Raw genomic sequence first — 13,142 nt, 5'->3', positions numbered from 1 at the left:
GTGGAATTAAGATTTTATTTTTATTTTTAATTTTGAAAAAGGATTTAAAAGAAGGGTAGTTAGGACATTAACTTAAAAAAAGGGGGCCATATTTGAATTTACAAAATTTTGGGGGTCATATTTGAAGCTGGTCACAAAGTAGGGGGTCATATAGGAATTAACTCTTATATTTGTCAACAATAAATAACTTTCCTTAATAAGTTAGATACCCCAAAACTACAAACAAAATGGGGCGGAGGGAGTAGGTATTAATTGGAGGCTACCTTGTTTGAATCTCAACCTTCAATGTCACATTTTCTATTTCTCTCTCCTTTCAATTTCATTAATGCAACCTTTATAATTACACATTAACTAAGAAAATCTCTCCCACATCATACTAGGCAGAAACTTCCTGAGAGAGTCAGGAGAAGTAGTTTCCATGAACCACCTCATGATGAAATTCCCAATTCCAGGAACGAATCTCATAGGTTGGGGTGAGCATCGGTAGGTTTTTTTCAGTTTTGGCTCGAGCCATAGCCGAATCAATAAATGACGGTTTGACTAAATCGTCGGCCGAAGTCGAGCCGATCATTCGGGCGGCCGACGTGCTTTGATTCGGTTTGGTTCGGCTCGGTTGAGTTCGATTGATCGGTTTAGCCGAACACAATTTAGAGAAAATTGTAAACGAATATTATTCATTTCATTGCATATGCCGAAAATAAAAATTAAGAACCCATCATACTTTTCCGCCATTACATATGTCGAGAATGAAAATTAAAAATTCATCGTATTTTTCTACCATTACAAAAAAAATAATGTAAGTGTGAATACAAAATTTATAATTTTAAGTTACTAACTAAGAATGGGTTGTGGTAAATAGAATATCAGTGAAGACTTACCTTTAAAACCTTTCAATCAAGTTGAATAGGTGGTTGATGAAGGCGACAACAACAACTAGGAAGGAGGATGGGTAATAGTATGGAAGACTTAGATTAGAGTTTTTTTTAATTTTTTTTTCTTTTTAGTTTAACACTTTCTAACTGTACAAAATTATTATTTCATTTTTCCTTAGAATTCGGTCGGTTCGGTTTAGACGGTTTCTAAAAACTCAAGTCAAGGCCAAACCAGACCGATTTTGGGTTTTTCGGTTTTTCGGCTGAACCGAGTCGAACAGTAATCGGTTCGGCCCAAAAATCGATCGGTGTGGTTCGACTTGGTTTGGTTCGGCCAATTAGTTTGGTTTTTGCTCACCCGTACTCATAGGAACGGTCAAAGGATACCAAAAGGTAGCCAGGGAATGCTACCTCATTTCCGCCCAGGGCTGCTAGGAAGAATCGAGCAACCCGATCACCGTTGGGGGAGACAAAGTGTTCTACGGTGACCCCACAACGGACATGCAGAGCTAAGAAAATCAGGTCATCACTACCCCTAATCTATTTCCTTTCTAAATAAAGCCATTAGGCAAAAGAAGTAGCTCCACTAGCTACATATTTTATCTAATAACATAAAATATTTTAGCAAAAGACGCTATAAAGGGAGGAGTCCTGGTTAAACTCGCTCTAATTGAGCAGGTAGCCCTAATAGCGAAAGCTACGACCAGGGGACCCGAAAGGTAGCCTTGGTAGCAAAAGCAGCGACCGAGGGCTCTAATTTAAAACCAGCCATGCTAGCGAAAGCCACGACCAAGGGACCTAATGAGTCGTCCTAGTTAAACTGAAACTTTACTTGAGTAAAACTGACCCTTCACCAAGGTAGCTCCGGTAGCCACGGTTGCGACCCGAGGCCTCGCAAGGAGAAGTCCTAGTTAAACTTAAAATCTTTACTCGAGTAAAACGTGGTCCCCACTAAGGATCCCAAGGAGAAGTCCTAGTTAAACTACAACCTTGGCGAAGGTGACCGAGGGAATAAGGAGAAGTCCCGGCAAAAACTAGTTGTGCTCAAGCCAACGAAATCAGCCCTAGTAGCGAAAGCAACGACCAGGGGTCTAATGAGAAGTCCTAGCTAAACTTGTTGTGCTCAAGCCAACGAATCAGCCCTAGTAGTGAAAGCAACGACCAGGGGTCTAAGGAGAAGTACTAGCTAAACTAGTTGTGCTCAAGCCAACGAAACCAGTGGTAGCGAAAGCAACGACCAGGGGTCTAAGGAGAAGTCCTAGAAAAACTAGTTGTGCTCAAGCCAACGAAACCAACCCTGGTAGCGAAAGCAACGACCAGGGGTCTAAGGAGAAGTCCTAGCTAAACTATTTGTGTTCAAGCCAACGAAAACATCCCTGGTAGCGGAAGCAACGACCAGGGGTCCAAGGAGAAATTCTCGCTAAACGGTTCAAAATCAGATTAATAAAAGACAACCCTAGGAGCAATAGCCATGATCAGGGGCAAAAGTAGGCTCGGAAATCGTCATGATTTACAGAGCCGCGCTAATTTGGGTTCTATTTTGCAGAAGGAAATAGTAAGATTAGAGCATGATAGATTAAGCCTAACTTTCTTTGAATATTGCAGAAGCGATCATTCGGAGCATGCGTAGTAAGTTTAGGAATGCATTAGTAAGATTAGGGCTTTAGATAAATAACCAATCCACATTTAAGTATTTGCAGATAAAAACAGAGTAAAAAAGAAGAGCATCAAGAAACACCCATCATCAACTATTTACAGGTTAGACGAAGAAGAAGAAGCAGGAGAGGAGGCAGACAAAGAGATTACATCAGAAGGAATTAAATCTATGGTCGACGTCCAATACCCCTCTCTGGGAGAGTTGCTAGGGACAGAAGGGTTCGCCAAACAGAATCGCTTCTAAATTCTCAAAAATGGACAAGCCGATAAACCGAAAGACCCTGATCGGACCTTCGCCTTCAACATTTATGTGATAACGGCGAACGTATAAACTTTCAACAAGAAGCGTCAGGCGAAACTAATCCCAAGGTTATCTCGGGGAAGAAGCCCCTCGATGGACAAACTGGCCATGAAGAAAATGGATGGAATTATCCACCCATTCGAGTCATATTTAAAGGCCTAGGTCAGGGGAAGACGGAACGAAAAGACGGATTGGTCAGGGAAAATGAACCGAACAGTCATTATTGAAGACAAATCATCGCTCTTTCATAAGAGGGCGGTCAATATCAGGAAAACAATAAACAGTAAGGGGAGAGCTCTAACAGGTGATTTTATTCAATTACTTAGCTAAGCTTATATAGAAGAAATTGCAACCAAGATAGATCCAGAAGAGTGTGACCATTCAGATCTATTACGGAAGAAATTGCTCGAAATAAAAGAAAAAAAGTTGACGGTAAGAAAGCATTAAAAGAGCAAAGAAACAAGCCCTCAATGCAATCAGGAGGAAAATCACCTCATTAGAAGCATCACCCACGAGCAGCAGAAGAAGATTTTAACCTGGAGCCAGATCGAGAATGACGCCCGGCCAAACCACCATTTTTGGAGCCGGACCCAAATTGGCATCCTGGGTAACTATCTCTATTATCGGAAAAGTTACCCTTAACTATCTCCATCACCGGAAAAACATCACCTAAGAAAATACGAAATATAAATTCGAACAAAGGTCTCATCTCAGATCCCCGACGAAAACAGAAGACAAAGAGCAAAATTGAAAAGTATTTGCAAAGGGAGGATTTTCTTTCCTCTAACTCTCGATGATAAGGAATTAGAGAACCAAAGCAAGTTATTTATAGTGGAAGAAGATAACCAAGGGACTTCTTGAAAACAAACAAGGGTCATTAAAGACAAAGACCAAACGTATCTCGGGAACACACGAAGGAATGGTGACCAAGGGATACACAAGGCTCGAGATCGATCACGTCTGATAGAATAACAACGGATTTCAAGGTAACGCATTCTATCCCCCAATAACAGGACTACACGCGTCTTCGCGTGAGGGAACGAAGTGCCATGTACAGTAACCCAAACGATCAACGCTGAAAGCGCATAATTAGAGGATCAAATCTATGACGTCACAAAATCACGCATGAAAAAGATTAATTACTTAAGCAGCAGACGAGATGTGTCTTGGGAGAACAAACCATATGTCAAGACAAAACATAGCTGGATGGCTCTAGCAAAAACATCGCTTCATGAGAAAGGATCTCCACTTAGCAGACACCAATCAGCTCAAGAATATCAACAAAGAGACCGAGTGCTATGAAACAACCCAGGTCCAGGTAAGACACAAAGAGTTTCACGAAACAGCTCTGGGACAAGTATTACTCTCGACTTCAGGTCTTCAAATAAAGTAAAAACACACGAGTTACTTCTACTCTTTTGTCTCTTTACTTTCAACTAAGGAGTGGCGGGACTCATGATGATACACAAAATGACCAAACATTGACTAACGTCTGAGGAGTCAAGATCAGACCTGAAGTCTCTTGGATCGACTCGGCTTAAGGCAGCAGGACAGCTAAATACCTGATGGTCCACCACATTTTCCCCTAACTGGGAGGTCGGCCGGAAGAAACCAGCTCTGCACAAAACATCCTTGACATGGACAGATCAGCACTGGGGTCTCAAAAGGAAAAAAAGGGTCTCCACAAGTTTGGCCCATATCTTACGCCCAGAACTGGGGAGATATCAGCGTTGTGCGACCTAAAGACTTAATCCCGAACTTTCTAGAAAGATCTCAGTCGGCCGCACATCTTGAAGTGTTTAAGCCCGATTGAACTCCAAGTATCTAAAGGAGGAAACTTCTCCTTTAGAGTCTATCACTCCGACAAGATATATAAAAAGTATCCTTGAACTTAGGAACTTTCGTTTATCAAAGTTCCGGGATAGACTCGAAGAGAAACCCTAGATAAGCTAAACAGGAAACTTCCCTTACGGTTTGACGGCAACTACCTCACCACCGCCACTAATTACAATCGGCCTAACTTCGCCTATAAAAGGCCCCCCACATCGTCCTTCACAGAACACGATCTCTTCAACCCGAAAAGATCACCCAATACTCAGAGTTCCCATAACTTGCCCCCCAAAAGGATCGATCAATATTCATTCTTTTACTCCAAAGAGCACCCTGACTGTCTTGAGCGTCGGAGCGGTTTTCAAACCCTTTGCAGGTTTTCCCCCCACGGGAACAGGCGAACAGTAAGCAAGGAGCGAGGAATTGGAGCAAGGAGCGAGGAGCTGGACCAGAGAAGCAAAGCGGAGAACCAGGGCTCAAAAGAGGAATCTCTCCTCTCATAGCAGAATATACCATCATAACGGAGGTTGTCATGCATTAACTCTCTTTTTCATGCTGATTTAACGGGAGGCCAATTTTCGACATCAGCAGAAAGTGTTTCAAAAGAATCAATTTTGATTTATTTTGGTATTGAAAAGTGCTTCCACTACTTTGATTTTCATTAATTTTGATTAATTAGATGAGAATCAAGAAATTGGGGTTTTTTAGTAGTTTCTAAAAAATTGGAATTGTCTCAAGAACAAAGAAATTGGATTTTAGAAGTTTTCTTAAAAGATCAAAATTGTGATATTAAGAATTTAAGAGTTTTGGAAATCAAATTTGAACCCTTTTGGAAGTTTCTAAAAGTTGGAATTTGATGCTTGAGATGGAAATAGCGAATATGATTTGCAAAGAAAGAATAAAAAATTGGAAACTATGAGTGTTTTAGAAACTCCTAAAATCTGGCCAGGATGCTTCAGAAGCTTCCTGGCCGGACCACAAGCTTTTAGGGACGCGTTTGGGAGACGCGTCCAACACAGCCGCTTGAGGACGCGTCTGGGAGACGCGTCTAGCACGCGGTATAGGACGCGTCTAGCACGCGTCTATGAGACGCGTCCAAACGCATCCTTAGACACGATCAACAGCTGTCACTAGCAGCTTCTTGGACGCGTCCAGAGAACTCGACCACACGCGTCTGGGAGTCTTGGGGTGTCTCGGTATATTCCGAGACACCCTATCTTGGTCCGGTCTTGCACCAGACGTGTTATGCCCAATCGGGGTTAATGTGAACAATACGAGTGATCCAAGACAAGGAATAGGAACAGTACAGAACAATCAAGAACAAAACAAAGAGATTTGCGTGGTTCGGTTGGTGAGACCTACTCCACGGCGACAACGGCGCGATGATTTCCACTATGATAAGCAAACAAGTTTACACAAGAGATTCGTGAGATTGTGTCTTACTGATATCTCCTTAGGGTTTAGTTTATATAGCCACTAAACCCTAATCCCACTGCCTCACCGACTCTCTCTTTACAACCGACATTATATATGAATAAATACCAATCACTGACATAAGCCTAGCTTCGCATTCCAACTCTGTCTCGGAGTCCAGCTTTGCCTCAGAGTACTGCTTCGCATACCAGCTCTGTCTCAGTAATCAGCTCCGCTAATGAGCCCAAGCTTCGGTAGGTTCAACCGGATTCGATACCAATCCATATTCAAGTCACTTCTAACAATTCTCCACCTTGACTCGAATATGCTCCTCTTGACTTAGATCTGCCACCATCATAGCTCAGCGCCTCTAAGCCATTATCGCTCCAGCCCTGCTAGGACTAACATCTGAAAAACCCAATCAAGTCTAAGCAATGCTTAAACTTGAAAGTTTAACTGCCTTGGTCAGCATATCCACTGGATTCTCTGCCTTAGAAACCTTCTTCATCGTGATCTTCCCTTGTTCAATCACGTCCTTGATAAAGTGATATCTGACATCAATGTGTTTAGTTCTCTCGTGGTACATTTGATTTTTGGTCAAGTGAATAGCACTCCGGTTGTCGCAGTAGACCTCTGTCACCTCCTGCTTTAGGCCCAAATCCCGAACTAAACCACTCAACCATATTGCCTCCTTCACCGCCTTTGTTGCTGCCATGTACACTGCTTCCGTTGTAGACAGCGCTACCACCGACTACAGCACTGCTCTCCAACTAATGGCACTCCCGCAGAGTGTGAGCGTATAGCCCGTCAGTGACCTCTTCCAATCAAGATCCCCCGAAAAATCTAAATCTACAAATCCAACTACCGAATCAGAAATGTCAGCCTTTCTGTCGTAAACCAAACCAGGCTTCGCAGTTCCTCCCAGATACCGCAATATCCATTTCACAGCATGCCAATGACCTATCCCAGGTCTACACTAACAGCATGCGAAATATCAGGCCTTGTGCACACCATAGCATACATAATGCTACCTACTGCATTTGCATAAGGCACCCGAGACATGTACTCCGTCTCGTCATCAGTTATCGGTGACAGTTCCCCCGAAAGCTTGAAGTGTGCTGCCAATGGAGTACTGACAGGTTTTGCCTCAGTCATACCAAAACGTTCCAACACCTTCTCGATGTACGTTTATTGAGACAAGAACAGTTTCCCAACAGATCTGTCTCTCCGTATCTCTATACCCAATATCTTCCTTGAGGCACCCAAGTCTTTCATCTCAAACTCCCCCTTTAACTGACCATTTAACATGTGGATTTCCAACATATCCTTGCAAGCTATCAGCATGTCATCCACATACATGAGTAGATACACATAAGAACCATCCGATAGTTTCCTGTGGTACACACAACTATCATACCTACTTCTGTCATAACCTTTTTTAACCATAAACGTGTCAAAATGCTTACACCACTGCCTAGAAGACTGTTTATGTCCATACAAGGACTTCTTCAGCAAATAGACTGATGTGACACGAAAATGTCACATTTGGAGAGCCTAACTTAGACTAATTAGTCATTTTCGAGTGTTATCAATAATATTTTATGTGTTTTTCTTGTTTAGGTACCATATTTGGAGCTAAATATGGAATTCAGAATAAAGGGGGAGAATTATCACTATCATTTCATGTGCCCAAAATTAGAGAAAAAGACTTCAAGCAAATCATATGAGAAGAGGAGTCAAAGACGAGCCCAACGGTGAAAACGGAAGTCAATTCCGAGTTCGGACGGGGAAGTTGTGAAAGAAAGAAGTCGAGGTTCGGTCTTAAAACAAGGATTCTATGAAGGCACCCTCCTTTGGTTATAATTCTAGAAGGCACCCTCTTGATTTCCAAGTGAAGTCTAAAACCCAAGCCCAAAGAAGATGAAAGAAGGAAGAGATTTTGGAGGCACCCAATGGACTCAAGTTTGAGACAAAGTCAAGGTTGACTAAGTCTAGGGTTTGAGTCAAATACACTATTCATCTTGTTCCTTCTTCTACATCATACAAGAGGCGAGAGAATACACAAATTGGGGAGGAGGAGAGAGAAAGCTTGGGTTTTCTAGGGTTTATCATCTTCTTCACCACCAAAAGCAAGGGGGTTTGAGTTAGAGGAAAGAGAGAGAAGGAGGGTGCCGGCCATGGTGGCCGGCACCACAAGTGCTCGGTCGGAACACGAAGGAAGAACGGCAGCAAGCTGCACAGGACACTAGCTCGGTGAGCAGCACGGCCAGCACAGGGTAGCATCTCGGATGGTCGCTTCCTCACGCGCACAGCTTCTCCAGCCGCAGCCTTTATGGTTCCGAACGGTAGCTTCTTCACGGGAGCTGCTGCTGTTCTTCACGGGACAGCAGCCCTGGATGGTCGCAACCTGCTCGGACGGTACGCAGGACAGCAGTCGTGGGTTGGATTGAGCTCCCTTTGGACGGATTTGAGCAACTTTGGCCGGATTTTATGATTTTTGGCCGGAACCCTAGTTTCTTCGATCGGATTTATATGAGTTTTCCGGAAATCTTCTTGGTTCGAAACCTTAGGGCTTTTACTCCCCATGTCTTGATCTAGCTTCCCATGTGGTTTGATTTGGTTTTGGGTTAGAAATTGTAGAGAGAGAAAGCTAGGGTTTAGCTTTAATGGAGGTTGAGTTCTAAATGGAGATCATGATGGTGGTCGCTATGGGGAACCCAGAAATTTGCTAAGGAGAGATCGGCTGGAATTAAAGACTAATATTTTCCGACAAACTTAGCCTCGAACCATCATCGAAAAAGGGGGATTCTCTCACCATTTTCTTTCCATTTCTTATTCGATCACCATATTTAGCTAACTTTAGTGTGTCGATTATATGAGATGAAATGTGATGAATTCGTGATGGGAGATTTTATAGGGCCCCCTCATTTTTGTTAAAAGGCCCCCCCCCCTCAATGATATTTACCAAGTAAAATGGTTCATGGGGAGGCCTTTTAACAAAATTGGGGAGACCTTATAAAATTTCCCATTCGTGATTATGTTTAATATGATTTGAGGTTTTGATTATAATTGATGTTCATTTATTTCGATTATCGTTTTGATCGTATTTTCATGTGTCTTGTCAAGCACTTCGCATAGTTAATAGACGAAACGAAGTATTCGATATCGATCGTAGTCTAAGTCATAATTTCATGCGTCTTGTCATGCACTTCACATAGTTAGGCGACTAGACGACACTTTCGATGACTTGGGATTAACCGATTTAGGCGTTTGTTTGACTAAGTATGATCTCCGGATATACGTAGTGCTTAGAAACATCTACCTTAGAAGTCGAACATCGATTATACTTTGAAACATTAAATCGGACTACACATAGTCGTAGATTTATCATTATGGATTCCCGAACTTCGACACCTCTCTCACTTATTTGTTGCCTGAATCGAGTCTTACCGTCTCCTGACTCTTGTTCCTCCGACTCTTCTCTCGAATCTCTCTCGCCCGTTTACTTTTATCGTTTAATTAGTTTATTTCTTCTCTTATTACTTATTCAATCTAAAACCCCCATTTATCTTTGTTTCCTTTCCTATTTAGTCTAAGTTAGCATTTGATACATAGACCGGGGGATAAGACCCTTCGTTATCCAAACTACCAACTTATCCTTGGATCGACTCCGGTTTTACTGGTTACTACTTGATACCTCCGCTTGGGTGTGCAACCTTTTCGGGTGCATCAAGTTTTTGGCGCCGCTGCCGGGGATAGGTTTAGTAGTTTGGACATTGTTTGTTTGTTTTGTTCATTAGTTTAGTGTTGTTTGCTTACTTAGACGTTCTTGTTTTCTTTGTTTTTTTGTAGCTTCTTAATTTCATTTCTTTTTTAGGTACCGTTTTATAGGGAAAGAGCCAAAAGTGACATAAAGGCGAAGGAAGAGGAAGGAATCAAGAAGCTAAAGAGGAAAAACAAACGAAACGAGAGGAGCATTTGCTAGTATCGCATTCTAACTCTTCCTTTTTACTTATGCATGATTGTTTAGTTCTATTAGTGTTAGTCTCCATTTTGTGATTGTGTGTTAGCATCTTTGAACATTGTGAGATCATGGCAAGTTGGTCATTTGATGAGAATGACCTTATGCGAACCCTTTCCAACACTAGTCCACCATCTACAAGTCATCAAGACTACTCAAATTTATATAGGAATGGTCCGACTAGTGATAGGAATAGGCGAGCCTGACCGACCTAGGATGACCATGGGTGAATATCGACGGATGTATGGAGTCGGTCAGACTCGTGATGAATATGGTCTTAGGGATTATGAGCATGAGGGTAACCAACCCCGTAGGAGTCTTCGAGACTATCGACAAGAATTTGAGATGACGACACCTTCATGTATGGATTTGTCATTTGATAATCGTAGTTCTATTCGTATTGATCGACCACATCGAAGTCTTCGTGACTATCGACAAGCATATATGGACGGTTCACTTAGTGATGACAATTCTCGATTCGATGATTCCACTCAAAGAGTCGAGTCTAGGTATCTACATGAAGGTAGTGAAGAAAGGACCTTGGAGATCATTAACATGGTTTGTGCTATTTGTGTGAACTTAGACCATTTGACCGAGTATTGTCCCATGGTTCGTGTTCCGCGAGATTCTTCGTCTAGTTATACTCATGTGCCTTATTGCGAAGAGATGTCTGAAGACACTCTTCAAGCAATTTTCGAGTACCAAACTAGATTTAATCGATATAACAGAGATCACGGAACGGCTTCTCAAAATTGTTGATAGACTTGAGTCAGAGCCTATCGTCGGCGAGGAAGGGGTTTGTGCACCCCAAACTCAAGAAGAGACTATGAATGATGGTGAGGGTAATACACCTAACTCTAGTGTTAAGTTAAATGTCGAAGAAGCTCTTGACAGACCTTTTGAACATGAATTGACCGATGACCCTCATTGCTCACTCCCTCGACCATTGTCATCTCACCATGATTCGACTACATTAGATTTTGAGGTTTAGGATGATAGCTCTACGAGCAAACTTGGGAATCACACAATGTTGAACTTTCCAATCTTTAGCACTTGTGATTATCTGGATGGGTTATGTAGAATGGAAGGTGTTATGCCTAACTTTGAGGCTCCCGATGCCTTTAAGGACGTCGATAACATAGTAGTTAGAGATATAATGGATAGTTTGTTGGATTATTTACCTAAGGAAATTATGGACCTTGACTTGGTCCCCGAGCTTATTGCCTTACCCTTAGAGTCTAGGTCGACCTTCCACGTGATCTCAGACTCGGTTGTTGACCCCTTCAGGGACACTTCGGACGTCTTTCCTAGCATGTCTAGGGACTTAGTGGATGTCTTATCCATTAAGCTTGAGTTTGATTATTTGCCTCGGACTGACCTCCTCCCACTTCCCTTATATGTCGACCCTTTTGACGACTTTTTAGTCGTCGCCCCTAGCATTTATGCGTACTTAGTGGACCGTTTATCCACTAAGTTTGGGGATGGTCTCTTTTTCGCTTTTAGTCTCACGTGCACTTATATGCTTCGATATTATTGTGAGACTTTTAGCACTTGTATATAGCTTTCTTTGGGTTGACCCCCAAATCTTCCGTCTTTTGCTATATGATCGTTAGCCGATTAAGATGGGTCTTTGATGTTTGTGGGTAGCATCTCTGGAAACCCTCCGCGAGACATAACTCGTGCTCTTGTGTGAAAACAAGAGAATCAAAGGCTAATTGCATAGCTCAATGCAATCGAGTGATCCCGCGTGAGTGGTCATTTTATATGGTCATGTTTCTATGTTCTTCATTCTCATTATATTTTTGGATATTCTAGGAGCATTTCTTATATGTTTTACTTCTAAGGCATGGTTTGTTCCAAGTTTGGGGATGCCGCGAGCTTGGCATCAACTTGGAACCTCTTTATACATTAACCTTGGTAGTATCATCTTTTATCTCCTTCGGTTATGGTAATATCTCTCCACTCTTCTATTTAAATTGATGTGCCTCTTTATCTTTTGGTGAGTGTATGCTTAGAACATTAAGGACAATGTTAGTTTTAAGTTTGGGGATGCGGGATATGACCATACCAATGCATGACCATGGGTTTCAAAGACAAATGGGTTCAAATTAGCCAAAATTTGAAAATTTTGAACATTTTGAGTAGATTTGCATGTGATTGTAGTGATAGTTTTAAGAATGTTGATGCATATGTGTCAAGTTGATGAGTTTTGTGATTGCTAATGGTCTTTGCATGAAAGTCGAGTCCTTGAATGTTTGTGGTATGCTACGGGAGTAACATCTTAGTGAAGAAGAAACATCTCTAAGAAACCTAGAGTAGTCATTAGTGGAGACTTAACCCATGTGAGAGCTCAAAGCCTAAATTGTCCTTCGAGTGTACTCTTCCGCGCTAACTCCGAGTAGAATGAAGAGCTACTCAACCTCGTAACTATTAAAAGAGCTCATTTGATCTCGTGTGCTCAACTTTCTTAGCCACCAGAAGTGACATTAGGATAGCGAATTAACCTTGCCCTTGTAGTCCATGAAACCCGATAAGAATGCCAACTAGAGGGAGGCAGATACTCCATCACCATCCATCATCTTATATCCCGAGAATGAAGACATGAGAAGAAAGAATGAAGAATGTCAAGAGCAAGTATGAAATGAAAAGTTGATTGCAAGAATAGAGTTATGTGTGCTGTATTTTGTTTTGGTTGATTGTATTTGTGTTATGAAAAAAAAAAAGAATGAAAAAAAAAGAAAAAGAAAAGAAAGAAAGAAGCAATAAGAATAATAGTGGTTCATGTTATGTTTGAGCATGTTAGCTCTTTTGTGTGAGTAATGTGATTGTATATATGTGTTTGTGTTCATGTTCATGAATAAGTATTCGAAGCAAGAAACAAATGTGGAAGTGCTTGAGAAGTTCTATAATGAAGTAGTCGACATTCTCGGGAATCCACCATCATCATCCATTTCTAGTATACTTTGAAACATTAAATCGGACTCGAAGAGAAACCCTAGATACGCAAAAGAGGTAACTTCTATTACGGTTTTACGGCCACCGCCTCACC

The 13,142-nt window shown here is 41.8% G+C and overlaps 1 protein-coding gene across 1 annotated transcript in view; it reads left to right on the top strand.

Annotated features, from left to right (window-relative positions):
* The window catches only part of LOC147538040 (uncharacterized), a 103,628-nt gene extending 90,779 nt beyond the window's left edge, over nt 1-12,849 (top strand). Inside the window, exon 3 of the mRNA XM_086640423.1 lies at nt 12,408-12,849. The gene's annotated coding sequence lies outside the window, so the exon portion shown is untranslated. The remainder of the gene's footprint in view (nt 1-12,407) is intronic.
* Nucleotides 12,850-13,142: the final 293 nt, after the last annotated feature.

Source organism: Eschscholzia californica, unplaced genomic scaffold (assembly GCF_041429995.1).
Source record: "Eschscholzia californica isolate CP2 unplaced genomic scaffold, dmEscCali1.0.p SCAF_5, whole genome shotgun sequence".
In the NCBI taxonomy this organism is placed as follows: Eukaryota; Viridiplantae; Streptophyta; class Magnoliopsida; order Ranunculales; family Papaveraceae; genus Eschscholzia; species Eschscholzia californica.
This window is presented reverse-complemented; position numbering and strand designations above follow the sequence as displayed.